The sequence below is a fragment of the Terrapene carolina genome, unplaced genomic scaffold (assembly GCF_002925995.2).
Source record: "Terrapene carolina triunguis isolate 2854851 unplaced genomic scaffold, T_m_triunguis-2.0 Scaffold21, whole genome shotgun sequence".
NCBI lineage: Eukaryota > Metazoa > Chordata > Testudines > Emydidae > Terrapene > Terrapene triunguis.
The window spans coordinates 9,022,677-9,038,711 of record NW_020664372.1 but is presented as its reverse complement, the minus strand read 5'-3'; positions in this window follow the sequence as shown (position 1 = coordinate 9,038,711).

Genomic DNA, 16,035 nt, shown 5'->3' with positions numbered 1-16,035 from the left:
TAACAATCAGTTGCACACATACAAAATGGGAAATGACTGCCTAGGAAGAAGTACTGCGGAAAGGTATCTGGGGGTCATAGTGTATCACAAGCTAAATATGAGTCAACAATGTAACACTGTTGCAAGAAAAAGCAAACATCATTCTGGGATGTATTAGCAAGAGAATTGCAAGCAAGACATGAGAAGTAATTCTTCTGCTCTACTCCGTGCTGATTAGGCCTCAACTGGAGTATTGTGTCCAGTTCTGGGTGCCACACTTCAGGAAAGATGTGGACAAATTGGAGAAAGTCCAGAGAAGAGCAACAAAAATGATTAAAGGTCTAGAAAACTTGAAAAACAAAAAAAAAGATTGAGAGGGGACAAGATTCAGTTTTCAAGTACATAAAAGGTTGTTACAAGGAGCATGGAGAAAAATTGTTCTTCTTAACCTCTGAGGATAGGACAAGAAGCAATTGGCTTAAATTGCAGCAAGGGCGGTTTAGGTTGGACATTAGGTAAAACTTCCTAACTGTCAGAGTGATTTAGCACTGAAATAAATTGCCTAGGGAGGTTGTGGAATCTCCATCATTGGGGATTTTTAAGAGCAGGTGGGACAAACACCTGTCAGGGATGGTCTAGATAATACTTAGTCCTGCCTTGAGTGCAGGGAACTGGACTAAATGACCTCTCGAGGTCCCTTCCAGTTCTATGATTCTATGATTCTATAATCAGTGGTCATTCTTCACTGAATCCCCACCCAGGATGACTGCTGGAAACATCAAAGGTGAAGGAGGAGCAATACAGCACCCTTTTGGGATAAGTGAGTGTCTGTAGTGTGTGTTTGTTTGTGTTTCTGGGTTACTTGCTGTGTGCTGAGCTTGTGTTTGTCAGTCTGTTTGTTTGTGTAACCCTTCTGCCCATCTAAGTTGGCAGCAACAAGGGCCGGGTTCTGTATCTAGGGGTTCCGTTTCAATAACGCAATGCAAAACCGGCTCGAGCCCCCACCCAGTGACCTGGGACAATTACATACCACCCCCTGGGTACCTCTAAGAGGCAATACTTCCCCTCTCGCAAGCACGGAGTCTAAGTGTAGCAGAAAATGTTTAATAACATGAGGTAAACGACATCAGCATAAAATTGGAAAAACACCACAAACAGGATTCATAACACAAACCATGAGCAAAACCCACCCCAGCAAATTGGGCTGTGTCCTTTCCCTTTGGTTCTTGAATCCAGCAACCCAAAAAATCACCCAGAGTCCCCAGAGTCCAACACCCCCAAAGTCTCTTTGGTCCGGCAACCACCCAAAGTTCCAAAAGTCCAACGACCCCCAAAGTCTCTGCCCCTGGTCAGTGCAGCCCCAGAGTAAACGGGGGTGGGGGGGCATGCAGGGTGTTAAGGGGCACCTTACGTGATCCGAGGCTGGCCAGCCGTCTGTTTCTCCGTGGGGGTTCTGCCGCAGCCTTCACCATGAAACAGTTCACTTTCCTGCCATCCCACGAACTGCTCCGCTCTACAAGCTGCTCCGCTTCGCTCCCTGACCTGTGAGCCGTTCCAGCCGTCCCCGCAAACAGCTCCGCTCGCCGTTCCTTGGGCCACTCCAACCAGCCCCGCAAGGCTCCACGCCGCTCGCTGCTCCTCCGGTCGTCCCCACAAATTGCTCGGCCAGCTGCTGAGCAATATAGCTTCAGGCTCCCCCACTAGTTAACACCGCACTCAGTGATCTCAGTTCTTAATAACTTTAGCTCTTTTGTGATTTCAACTCTTAGCGATTTCAGCTCATATAGTAGGGGAGCCCCAGTGCTGGTGCACCATTGGCCCAAAGTGAATTCAGCTCAGCAGCCTGTAACTAGACTCCTAATGGAAGCAAAGTTAGCTCTGACATTCAACAGTGGAGAGAGGAGATGGTGCAATTGGTGTTTCAAACCCTCAGAGGGGGCCCATACCATCCAGTACAAATACCTGTCCCCATCTTCTCTCAATTCACTGGGTTTTGTAACCCATGCCCCTTGTCAAGCAATTGCTACTTAGGTAATGGTGAAGGACTCACTCAGTCCTTCTGTCATACAACAGTTCCACTGGCCTTGATTCACAGAATCAGGGTAACAAAACTTTATTCTTCCTGCCCCAATAACAGAGAAACTGGGGATCCCACACCAGCCAAAGTAACCACTTTCAGTTGCTGCTGTTTCATGCCAGGCGAGTGGGTGTGCCTATGCAAACAAGATTAGCCACTGGAGTTCTTTTCCACACTCACCATAATTCACCACCAGATGTCAGGGTAGAGCTCATCCTGACTCTGCTTACATCTGTTTGGTTGTTTGAAGGACCGTGTGCTGTGGCTGGCAGTTGGAAGCTGTGAGCTTCAAAGGAAGGTTTGAAAGCTAGAAGCCTCTGGTAAGTGGCTGAGCCTTAATCAGTGGGCGGGGCATTCATACAGGCCAGGGCTTTATAAAGCAGCGCACAAGCGACCAGGGAGCTTTTGCGAACAGGGGCTGCTAACAGGGAGTTTCGCAAGGGAGTTCGGGAAGGGGGCGAGGGTCCCCTGCCGGTTCTATCTGTTTTCCCTTTATTCCCCTTAAAACCTATAAACCAACTACATTCAAAACTTCTTGCTTAAACAACCCTTTCAGCGGACAGGGGGCTGCAGAAGGGAGTTTGAGAGGGAGTTTGACAGAGGGAGGCTTACGATGGTTAGGAAGACCCGCAACACCTGTGCCAGCACTGCTTCTGTCTCCTCTACCTGCGCCTGTATCCAGACAGAGCGCCTGAGCATGGATGCTTCTACCCAGATCCTGGTGTGGTTTTACAGAGACTGTAACTTGCAATTTCCACTTACTGATATCCAGGCTGGGGGGACCATCCAATGTGAAAGGTGCCTGCTGGTGGAATCTCTCAGGCAGCAGGTGGGAGAGCTACAGGAAGAGGTGGCTAGGTTAAGGAGCATCCGAATCCACAAGCAATTCCTGGACAGTGTCCATGTGGAGACAGCTGAGGTAGCTGTCCCAGTACACAGGACTGCTGATACACCACTGGTGGAGGAGGAGATGGCTCAGGGTGGACACTGGCAGCTGGTTACTTCTGGCAGCAGGTAGTGCTCCACCCCTGCTCCGAACCCTCCCACCATGGTAATAGGTAACTGTTATGCTCTTCTTGATACAGGAGAGAAGGAATCACCCCCTACAGTAAAGGAAGAGAAGCCTCAGACCCCTAAGGCTGGGAGGTCTGCTGCCACCACTGCGAATAGGAAATGTAGGGTAGTGGTGGTCGGAGACTCTCTGCTGAGGGGGACGGAGGCGCCCATCTGTCGCCCTGACATTTCATCTCGGGAGGTATGCTGCCTGCCGGGAGCCAATATCCGAAATTTTACGGAGGCATTGTCGAGGATTATCCATCCTTCTGACTAGTACCCCATGCTACTCATCCACGTGGGCACAAATGATACTGCGCGGTGTGCCACTGAGCAGATCAAGAGTGACTACAGGGCTCTGGGAGTACGGATGAAGGAGTTTGGAGCGCGGGTGGTATTCTCTTCGATTCTTCCTGTCAAAGGCAGGGGCCCGGGCAGAGACAGATGCATCATGGAGGTGAATGCCTGGCTGCGAAGATGGTGTCGCCAGGGGGGCTTTGGCTTCCTCGACCATGGGATGCTATTCGAGGAAGGACTGCTAGGCAGAGATGGCATTCATCTTTCGAGAAGGGGAAAGACCCTATTTGGACACAGACTGGCTAACCTAGTGAGGAGGGCTTTAAACTAGGTTTGACGGGGACAGGTGAGCAAAGCCCACAGGTAAGTGGGGAACATGGATACCTGGGAGATGGGTCGGAAACGAGAGGGAGTGTGGGCTATATTGGCAGAGAGAAAGGAGGGTCAGGACAAAACTGGGAGGCAAGATCAAACCAGTATCTTACATGCCTATATACAAATGCAAGAAGTATGGGCAATAAGCAGGAAGAACTGGAAGTGCTAAATAAATACAACTATGACATTGTTGGCATCACTGAAACTTGGTGGGATAATACACATGATTGGAATGTTGGTGTGGATGGGTACAGCTTGCTCAGGAAGGATAGACGGGGAAAAAGGGAGGAGGTGTTGCCTTATATATTAAAAATGTACACACTTGAACTGAGGTAGAGATGAACATAGGAGATGGAAGTGTTGAGAGTCTCTGGGTTAGGCTAAAAGGGGTAAAAAACAAGGGTGATGTCATGCTAGGAGTCTACTACAGGCCACCTAACCAGGTGGAAGAGGTGGATGAGGCTTTTTTTAAACAACTAACAAAATCATCCAAAGCCCAAGATTTGGTGGTGATGGGGGACTTCAACTATCCAAATATATGTTGGAAAAATAACACAGCAGGGCACAGACTATCCAACAAGTTCTTGGACTGCATTGCAGACAACTTTTTATTTCAGAAAGTTGAAAAAGCTACTGGGGGGAAGCTGTTCTAGACTTGATTTTAACAAATAAGGAGGAACTCGTTGAGAATTTGAAAGTAGAAGGCAGCTTGGGTGAAAGTGATCATGAAATCATAGCGTTTGCAATTCTAAGGAAGGGTAGAAGGGAGAACAGCAAAATAGAGACAATGGATTTCAGGAAGGTGGATTTTGGTAAGCTCAGAGAGCTGATAGGTAAGGTCCCATGGGAATCAAGACTGAGGGGAAAAATAACTGAGGAGAGTTGGCAGTTTTTCAAAGGGACACTATTAAGGGCCCAAAAGCAAGCTATTCCGCTGATTAGGAAAGATAGAAAATGTGGCAAAAGACCACCTTGGCTTAACCATGAGATCTTGCATGATCTAAAAAATAAAAAGGAGTCATATAAAAAATGGAAACTAGGACAGATTACAAAGGATGAATATAGGCAAACAACACAGGAATGCAGGGGCAAGATTAGAAAGGCAAAGACACAAAATGAGCTCAAACTAGCTACAGGAATAAAGGGAAACAAGAAGACTTTTTATCAATACATTAGAAGCAAGAGGAAAACCAAAGACAGGGTAAGCCCACTGCTCAGTGAAGAGGGAGAAACAGTAACAGGAAACTTGGAAATGGCAGAGATGCTTAATGACTTCTTTGTTTCGGTCTTCACCGAGAAGTCTGAAGGAATGCCTAACATAGTGAATGCTAATGGGAAGGGGGGTAGGTTTAGCAGATAAAATAAAAAAAGAACAAGTTAAAAATCACTTAGAAAAGTTAGATGCCTGCAAGTCACCAGGGTCTGATGAAATACATCCTAGAATACTCAAGGAGCTAATAGAGGAGGTATCTGAGCCTCTAGCTATTATCTTTGACAAATCATGGGAGATGGGAGAGATTCCAGAAGACTGGAAAAGGGCAAATATAGTGCTCATCTATAAAAAGGGAAATAAAAACAACCCAGGAAACTACAGACTAGTTACTTTAACTTCTGTGCCAGGGAAGATAATGGAGCAAGTAATTAAGGAAATCATCTGCAAACACTTGGAAGGTGGTAAGGTGATAGGGAATAGCCAGCATGGATTTGTAAAGAACAAATCGTGTCAAACCAATCTGATAGCTTTCTTTGATAGGATAACGAGCCTTGTGGATAAGGGAGAAGCTGTGGATGTGGTATACCTAGACTTTAGTAAGACATTTGATACTGTCTTGCATGATATTCTTATCGATAAACTAGGCAAATACAATTTAGATGGGGCTACTATAAGGTGGGTGCATAACTGGCTGGATAACCGTACTCAGATAGTTGTTATTAATGGTTCTCAATCCTGCTGGAAAGGCATAACAAGTGGGGTTCCACAGGGATCTGTTTTGGGACCGGCTCTGTTCAATATCTTCATTAACGACTTAGATTTTGGCATAGAAAGTACGCTTATTAAGTTTGTGGATGATACCAAACTGGGAGGGATTGCAACTGCTTTGGAGGACAGGGTCATAATTCAAAATGATCTGGACAAATTGGAGAAATGGTCTGAGTTAAACAGGATGAAGTTTAACAAAGACAAATGCAAAGAGCTCCAATTAGGAAGAAAAAATCAGTTTCACACATACAGAATGGGAAGAGACTGTCTAGGAAGGACTACGGCAGAAAGGGATCTAGGGGTTATAGTGGACCACAAGCTAAATATGAGTCAACAGTGTGATGCGGTTGCAAAAAAAGCAAACATGATTCTGGGATGTATTAACAGGTGTGTTGTGAGCAAGACACGAGAAGTCATTCTTCCGCTCTACTCTGCTCTGGTTAGGCCTCAGCTGGAGTATTGTGTCCAGTTCTGGGCACCGCATTTCAAGAAAGATGTGGAGAAATTGGAGAGGGTCCAGAGAAGAGCAACAAGAATGATTAAAGGTCTTGAGAACATAACCTATGAAGGAAGGCTGAAAGAATTGGGTTTGTTTAGTTTGGAAAAGAGAAGACTGAGAGGGGACATGATAGCAATTTTCAGGTATCTAAAAGGGTGTCATAAAGAGGAGGGAGAAAACTTGTTCACCTTAGCCTCTAAGGATAGAACAAGAAGCAATGGGCTTAAACTGCAGCAAGGGAGGTCTAGGTTGGACATTAGTAAAAAGTTCCTAACTGTCAGGGTGGTTAAACACTGGAATAAATTGCCTAGGGAGGTTGTGGAATCTCCATCTCTGGAGATATTTAAGAGTAGGTTAGATAAATGTCTATCAGGGATGGTCTAGACAGTATTTGGTCCTGCCATGCGGGCAGGGGACTGGACTCGATGACCTCTCGAGGTCCCTTCCAGTCCTAGAATCTATGAATCTATGAATCTATGAAAAGAAACAAAAACAAAGGGGGGGAGAAGGACTGAGTCCAGGCTGGAAAGGTGTCTGGCCTGTGAAAGGAGTATCCAGAGTTTTTAGCTGCAAGCAAGAGCCGCTTGCCTTCAGGAAACTCTGCAATCTGCATAAAACAACATTTAGGGTGAGAAATTACTACTTGTAACCAGTTTCTTTAATATCTTAAGCTTATATCGTGTTTTTGTTTTATTTGCTGGGTAATCTGCTTTGATCTGTTTGCTAACCCGTATAAACTCTTAAAATCCATCTTTTCTAATTAATAAACTTGTTTTTGTTTTCTCTGAAACCAGTTTGAGGAATTCATAACTGGTGGGCAAAAAAATGTGCATATCTTCCTCCATGCTGAAGGAGGGAGCCAATTTCATGAGCTTACGCCGTACAGTTCTCTGTGCAGCACAAGATGGTGTAATTTTGGTTTACACTCCAGAGGGGATGTGCACTTGAGTGCTGGACAATTTCCTAGCTGAAGCCTACCCATGCAGTGCTGATTTCAGTGTCTGTGCCTTTTGCAGCTGGGTGTATCCTTACCTGTGTTTGTGTTGGAGGAGGCTTGAGGGCCTGGCTCAGCAGGACTGTGTAAGGGAGACCAGGCTGGTGGAACAGGCAGGCTCAATGATACCCCTACATCAGGTGGCACCCCAGAGGGAGGGCAACCAGTCACACCCATGTTGTGAGCACAGTTGGACTGTTGAGCAATGTCCCCTCCCCATAATAATATGGATGGTGCTTGAGAACAGGGACAACATTAAGAGTCCCAAATTGCTGTCTTTTTCCGAGGTGGCTCCTGGGGGGGGGGAGCACATGAAGTCCTCCCCCCACCCTTTCCTTAATGCTGTTCATAATAGATGGCAATCCCTTCCAACCAAAGCAATGGCACGTTAGGGAAAGTGTGGTTGAGGGACCCGGAATTCACAGTGGCTGGTGAATCACATGCTTTATTGTTTGTGCTCTGAGCACCTGTAATGAAAACCTCCCCCATTTCCCCTAGGTGACCCGATGTGATATCAGTTTCCTGAGGATAACAGAAGTGGTCAAGGGAGCATTTGCTGCAAGTTTCTGGCTACAGACCTGGTCCTTATGCTGTGGTGCTGTGTGCCGCAATGATGCCAGCAGAGTTAGCACTGGAGTGGTGTGGGAAAGTGTCCTACTGTGGTGGAAGAAATAAGGCAGCCCTCCCCAGAAACCTTCTGCAAAGGATTATTGAGTACCTCCATGAAAGTTTCATAAAGATCTCAATGGAGGGTTCCTGGACCAGCCCTGTGCACATAAACAGTCTTTTATCCGGGAACTCCCTCCAGATACCTGGAATGGCCACAGGGAAGCATATACTCACTGCACCTCACTTTTTGTTCTGATTACACATACCATATAATAGCATGTAACTCCAACCGTTTGCTTGGAAATGCCTTCCCCAGCATCATGATCGGCCATCACTCTGTCCTGCGACTGGCTGGGCTCCAGGGTTAAAAACAGCTCCTGGCTGTCGGGGAGAATGGATTCACCACTTGCCTGTCTCCCATTCTCCTCCTCCTCTTCTTCCTCATCCACAATTTCATTGTCATTGTTGCCTGATGTGGCCTGGGACTCTGATTACTGGTGTAGAGGGGCATTTCAGCAACCAGCCAGGTGTCCTAGCCACTGACAATTATTGGGATGGACTATAAATTATTCTGCTTGTTGCTTTAAGCCATTTAGCAGGCCTGGGCAGGAACTTAGTGTAACTAAGGCAAGCCGGAAAGGGTAGGTAGCTATCACATGAAGTCAGCTTAACTCTACACCCTCTCTGATATGCTGGGGTAAACATCTGTGAAAAACAGGAGGTCTGGCTATATTTTAGGACTGTCCTTATGGGGAAATATAACTGCCAGACTACGGCTCGAAACTGCTGGCTTAACCATTTTTTTTTAGTGACATATTTTTGTAACTCCTGCTTTTGCCTAATAGTTGATATTGTTTGGTCAACTATGTAACACTTTAGATTGACATGTTTTTGTAACTTTTTGGGTATAAGGGGGGAATTGTTTATCTGGCTCAAGCGGATCACTTGAGACTAAACAAAGTAGTGACTTCGAGTAAAGGCATTCTAGTGGGACTGTTGGAGACTAATAAAGTATTGACTTTAAGTGAAAGCACGTGGTTTTAATTTGTTTGTGTCAGTCATATAGCAGACCAGAAGCACTGCATCTCTTTTGGTCTGTCCTGATACCACCTTGTAGAGTGTAAATTTACTGAGAGGTTTGGGTTCGGAGGAAGCCCAGGTAACACTGGGAGGTATCCATGCTGCATTTTGGGGTAGTGGTGGGGTCGCTGCCAAGAATCGCATACAGCTCATCGTAAAAGCAGCATGTCTGTGGGACAGAAACAGAATGACTGTTCACCTCCCTTGTTTTCTGGTATGCTTACTGAAGTTTTTTTTATTTTCACACGGCACTGCTGCATATCCTTGGTGTAGCCCTTCTCCCCCATACCCCATGGGATCTTTGCGTAGATGTCAGCATTTATTTTGCTGGATCAGAGCTCTGCCGGCACAGACTCTTCTCCTTACACTGCAATAAGATTCATCACCTCCTGTGTACACCAGGATGGAGCAAGTTTGGAGCATTGAGTCTCCATGATCAGCTGTGCTGGCGAACTCTCCATGCTGATCAAACAGGAAATGAAAACTCAAAAGTTCCCAGGGCTTTACCGGGGAGGGGCTGTTTCTGGTGTACCTGGCTGCCATGCAGCAGAGTTGAAAAGACTAGCCAGAGCGGTCACAGCAGAGCATTGTGGGACATCTCCTGGAGGCCAATTAATACGATTTACACAACATAGCATTTACACTACCCCTATTTTGACCTGTGAACATCAAATTAAGTGCTATGCCTCTCGTGGAGGCAGAGTACAGAAGTCAACATTACAGGCAATGTAGGTCAGCGGAAGGAACCTGTAGTGTAGACACATACATTATTAGGTCAATTTAAGGCAGCTTCCATTGACCTAAGTTTGTAGTGTAGACCAGGCCTTAGAAACAGGCTTAAAAATGATTCTGTCCAAGAATTGTTCTCTGTAGGAACAGGAAGAGTAGAGATTATATCTATAAAGTTCCAGGTGTAAATCACCAGGTAATATATATGTACAAACAATTCTCGGGCTTTATTCAAGAGGTTTGGAATTTAAAATGTACATTATTTATCACTTGGAATTAGCAATAGAATAGATTAAATTACAATAATGTCATATTATTGCCTTATTAGCCACTTTAATCTATTGACTAGTTATACTTGACTGAGGCAACATCCAATGAAAATATTAGAAATAGTACAAAAAATCCATAAAAACATGGTTTAATCACAAATCCCCTCACAAAAAAAGTCCCTCCCAAAATAGATACATCTCATTAAGTTTGTTATCAATGTTGGCACATTGGTGGCAAGCACAGTTTAAAATAAAAAAATACAAATACATTCTAATTTACACTAACTACTTGCCAAAAACATTTGTTTAACTTTATTTCTTCAAAGGCACTAGAGCAGAATATAGAGGAAACTTCAGAGGAGGAGTGGGAAAATGTCCTCGGCATAGAAGGCAGCATTTCTTTTTGATCTTCCCTACTCACAGCATGTTTAAAGTCACTGCATCAAAACACAGCCACTGCCAAAACAAATGAAGGAAACGCATGCACGCACACAGACACACACTTCTGCAGCCTCATTAAAAGTTCCCAGAACTATCTGTTGCCAAAGACAGGAACTGCCTTTGTCCTGAAAGTAAAATAGTGCCTGCCATATTTAGTTGGTTCTGCTTCTATCATTTATCTTGATTCATGTGTTCACTAGCCTTCAGTAGAAGACAGAAAAATAAAAAAAATAAAGGAAAAACCAACCTGCATCTACCTGTAACAGGAAAACAAGCTTAGACCAGAAGAAAACAACAAAACGGAATGAGAGAAATAGAACAAATCTAAAACAGCAACTGGAAAAAAGTGACAGAAGAACCAAAAGATATTTTCCACTTTGAAGAACTGCTTGAGTCTTTTTTTTTTTTTTAATCAAAAGGGTTGTCAATACAAATGTTTTTAAGAACAGCCATGGAAATCTGAAAATGGTAAAAAAACAAAACTTCAGATTAAATGGTTGAGAGCAATAATCTTTTGGAGAAATGAATAAACTAAGATTATACTTAGGTGAGAAAATGGACAAGAGAATACTAAGCAAAATTAATCACTTATGGCAATATAATATGGACTATAAAAGTGCTTTATATCTTTAAAAAAATTAAACTGATATCATGCAACACAGAGACTTTATGGAGGAAACTACATGGTTATCTGCCGTTTCTCAATAGCAAAATGAGAACGGGAAGATTATAAATAAGATTCAGTACCAAGCAAAATTTTAAGAAGTGACCTGGTACCTGATTCCAGAATCTTCACTGAGGGAAAACTCACATTCAAGTTGCGTAGCCATTCAATGTACAAAAGTGTTTACCACACAGTCTGTTGCTGCTGATAGTGTTCATTATACAAAACTTGTTGACTTCCTCAATAATCACCCCAATGCTCCCAGAAATGACATGGGAGAGCAGAGGACCATTGCACTCAGGGGGGGTAATTTTGACAATACAGCAGATAAAGCAGGTTATACATCTAAGGGCTCTCTTCCAAAAATGCTCAGCTAGCAGCTTCCAAATATTTAAACCTATTAACTGTTAGCTTGCCACTGCCCTAGCTGATCTCAAATGCTACATATCATATGGACAGCAAGCTGATTTCTAAGGTATGCAGGATTTAAACCATGCGGGGCTTTATAGAATAGAGTTAACCTCTTGAATTGTAATGGAAGCAAAAAGGAATCAAGGTAGTCTTTGAAAAGTGGAAAAGTCTTGCTCAAGGTCACACAGCCAATGTGCAGAGCTGGTATAAAACCCAGGTCTCCTATTCAGACGCTAGTGCTCGAACCACTGGACAAAGTTGGTTTTTTCCACATTTATACCACATACTTTCTAGAAAACTATTTTAGAGATGTTTCAGGGAGTTTTTAAATTGATAGTTGATTGATATTATTTTCCATACCCCTATACCTGTGAAGTCAGGCTTCTCTGTTTACAATGAGTTCAAATTTATACTGTTTTGTAGGAGAGTAAAATCATAGCTAATACATTTTAGAAAGTATTACACATTATCTAAAATAGCTTTTTGTACAAAATAATGTCTCTGATTTAAGTACCAATATCTTAGGATCTTCCAGAATAAAACACTGTGTACCCCCACTGGAAAGCTGGGAATTACCCCTTAATAATGTTACATTGCTAGCCCTAATATATCACAAGATATGTCCTTAATTCTTAAATCTGTAACTAATTCAGGATTGAATGTTGCCCATTTTGCACCTCAGACCAGTGTAATGAGGCTAATAGAGGGCAGTGGGGTGTGGGGAGGCAAGGGGTTTCCATTGTGGGGAGAGATCGAGACAATCTTTTTTTAAAGTGTCACTGCTTGAAGTTGCTCTCAGATTTTCAATATTCAGAATAGTCTTGGCAGTAGTGGATTGGTAGGTAGAATTCAGGTGAGGTGGTCAACAGTGCATGATAAATTTAACTCATCACATCAATATCTTTATCTTATCTGTGTCTAGCAGAATAATGATGTGCAAGCAGCAGCCCATCATTTTTTAAAGTAGCCATTATGAAGTTACTGTATAAACTCTGAATGGCATGGAGGACAATCAGCAGCAAATGTCCTTTATATTGGTTATTGTAATTCTACAAAGAGGCAATTACCCAAGGCTGTAATCCTCATCTAAATTCATATTTAAAATAGAATATTCATGACAAACATTTTTGAACTTTAGCTTGCTGGCGGTCTTGCTCTTACATTTATGTCTTCTTATGGCTCAAACAAACACTCCGTTTTTCCCAACAAATAAATATAAGAAGCTCTAAACATATTATTAGGGTGGCTTAGCTAGTGTGTCTTTTCCCTAGAATACTTTGCTTTATGGCTATGGTTTATTTTTCTGTGTTTTCTACTTTTTAACCCTCTATGCCTGGAAATACTTACAAATGATGCATTTAGTGAATGGCATAGCAAAATTTCCTATGTAAATGTACTTTATATCAATAAAATATATTAATAAATATTAATGATATGTTTTAGCTTATTACATGGTTGATATTGCTACCATGAATGCCAAATGAGTTAATGATTGCTGCCAAATTATGTTAATTTTGAAGGTTTATCCTTTATTTTATGTTAGCTGTAGAGGCCCTATTTGTGAATGCTTTAATGAGTGTGTATAATACAAGTAATGTTACATGCAATAAACATGCATGCACTTTTTAGATTGCACAGGTATCCTTGAGTTATCAGTCTTGAAATTCTCATAGAGAGACAAGATGGGTGAGGTAATATCTTTTATTGGACCAACTTCTGTTAGTGAATATTACGTCACCCACCTTGTCTCTCTTATCTCCTGGGACCAGCTTGGCTATAACAACACTGCACACATGAAATTCTAATGTTTGTTTCCCATATCTCTCTGTGCTTTATGATACACTTGTCTCTAAAAAGCAGCTGAACTTTGGGGGTGGAGAAGGTAGGTGTATGAGCACAGAACTGCTCAACTTTCTCGATGTCTGGTGAAGACCTATATAATTTACAGTAAGTAGATCACATTTTTGAAAATAAACTATGCAACCCACAAACACTTTCTTGGGGAGAAGAGTGCTGCAGAGGATAGCATAGCAGGCTGGGAGATAGGTGACCTGGCTTCTATCCCAGCTCTGTCTGCGACCTTGGGCAATTCACTTCACCTTTATTTCCCCTTCCTTCCTTTTCACTCATCCATTGCAGTGAAGCGGGAATCCAACACCAATTATTTAGCTAGCTTGCAGGCACAGTTTTATAACCATGGAGCTAGGCCAACCATATAATTTGGTGTGTTGCCTTGGGAGAGACAGTGACTAGGTGAATCAGGGGAGGGACTAAACTGCACCTGGCCTATACCCAAACAGCCATGATGCCATGGTTCAGCTATGTTGCCATTTGCTTCAAATGAAGAAGGTTGGATCTGCCCCCCTCCCAGCTCCCTCCTGCACCTTCCTTCCCACACACACACAAAGGGGAATGTAACAGCTCAATGAAGCTTCCTATTGCCAATTCCCTGGAGCTGTCCTCTGGCACCAAAGGGCAAGAGAGGGCCCAATGATACCTTTAGTCCCTTGCTCTTGGATGCTGAGCGGGCCACAATCTGGCCTGTAATTGTGAATTAAATGCATTCATTTCTTTAGATAACTGCTTGATAATCAAATGAGCCTAATTTGGTTACCAAAGCATTATTACTGCCTGTTCCTCTAAACCTAAAATCATTATTAAAAATGTACTGAGAAGGCACATGGAAAAGAATTAAATTATGCACAGGAGTTTAAGTTTAAAGTAATAAAAATGTCAATACTAATTATACTACTAGAAACCTGTATGCATCCAGCCCTTGTTATTAGTGACAGAAAGTTGTCATTTCATGGCTTTCTGGGGGCCTGTGTGAAATAAGCTGATGGGATCAGACCTGTTCCTAGAAGACAACTGTTTGTCACAAAACACACCACCAAAACTGACCCTCTGTTAGCAGGCTCAGCAGAAAGGTCTAGAAACAAATGGTTCTTTTCACTTCTAAAGCTGGTCCCCTCCAGGTGGGAACACAACTTGTCCAACACCAGTGTCTCTAGGGCACCAACATAGCCTATTTACCACATGAATCTTCTTCCCAAGACACTTGCTTGTAAGTAGCAGTTGATCCTGGCTGCTTTTCTTAACTCAATTTTAAGGGCCCTGCAGCTCTCTTCAAAACCCACTGACTGACTATTCCTCCAACTACTGGGTTTGAAAAACCACTCAACTTTTCCTTAACCAGATTAGACATAACAAACATAAGCATGGTGTTCAGTAACTGTTCTATTCCTTACTCCCGGAGGGACAGCCTGATCCTGTAGAAGCATGGCCCTTCCTGATCACAATGTCTCTCTCTTTGACCCCCTCTGTGACTCCCTGTGACCCTCCTTCTTCTCTCCTTGGGATCCGACCAATCACACTTCAAATTCAACCCCCTCAAAGTTCCATAAAAGCAGTCTGAGTTCAGCGTCCATCCAGGAGTCAAGCCTCTGTGTCCCCAGTGCCAAATCCTCTTTTTGGTTTGTGTCCCACAACATACCCCATCATACACATTCACATAGCACTTATCCTCTAGCAGCATCTCATATCATATAATTTCAAGTTAACATAGCCCCTTCTCCACAGCAGGTTAGGGAACATTAAAAGGATTGTATGAGGAAGCTTGCTGTGTCGTGCCTGCCCTGTATCTGTACTTTGTACAAATACAGGATTTCTCTTCCCAAGGCTCTCAGTTGAGCCTGACCCTTTTGTGGCATGCCTTGGGTTTGCAATCAAGACCTCAAGCCTTGAAAAGGGCTTCAGAACTTCTTGAGTCCAAAAAGGGTTTGGGTTTAAGTTGTTGGTTTGGCCTCAGGCAGGTAAGTTCCTCTGGATTTGATCACCAAAAGTGGGGATAGATTGATGAGTGCTCAGGGCAACTGTTGCTTCTCTTCCTTTTACTCATCCCAGGATAGCTTTCCTTTAGAAACAAGCTTTTCAGGGCTCGGGGTAAAGGGCTGTTTAATTGCAGTGTGGACAGTTGGGCTGCCATGGGTGTGTAACTGCAGTGTAGACAAATCCAAAGTGACCAAATGGTGATTTTAGTGGAGATCAGGCTTTTCCAATATTCACCAAGATCAGTAGGGTTCTGCCTATTGGTTCCTGGAATGTTCCCTGAAATGTTGCAAACGATCACATGTGTTTATCAAAAGTTACTGCATTACAGACAGAGAAATCTCATGAAACTGAATGTAGTGCCTTGCTTCGCTTTGCCAAAAATGTAGATACATAAGAATGGCCATACTGGGTCAGACCAGTGGTCCAATTAACTTAGTAGCCTGTCTTCCGACAGTGGCCAGTGCCAGATGTTTCAGAGGGAATGAGCTGAACAGGGCAATTATTGAGTGGCTATTTCTTTGATACTTGGACAATCAAGGAAAGTTCAGTTGCCCCCTAACATCTTTGATCCTTCTCTTCTGACTTCTGAAAAGCAAAAAAAAAAAAAAAAAAAAACAGAAAAAGCAATAAAACAATTAATTCTGGGAAACACACCTCAGATAGTGACTTATGCAGCAGACCTATAGCATAGACATAAGGTGATGGTAACATATCGATGGGATATGTGGATCCCTCCATCCTTGCAG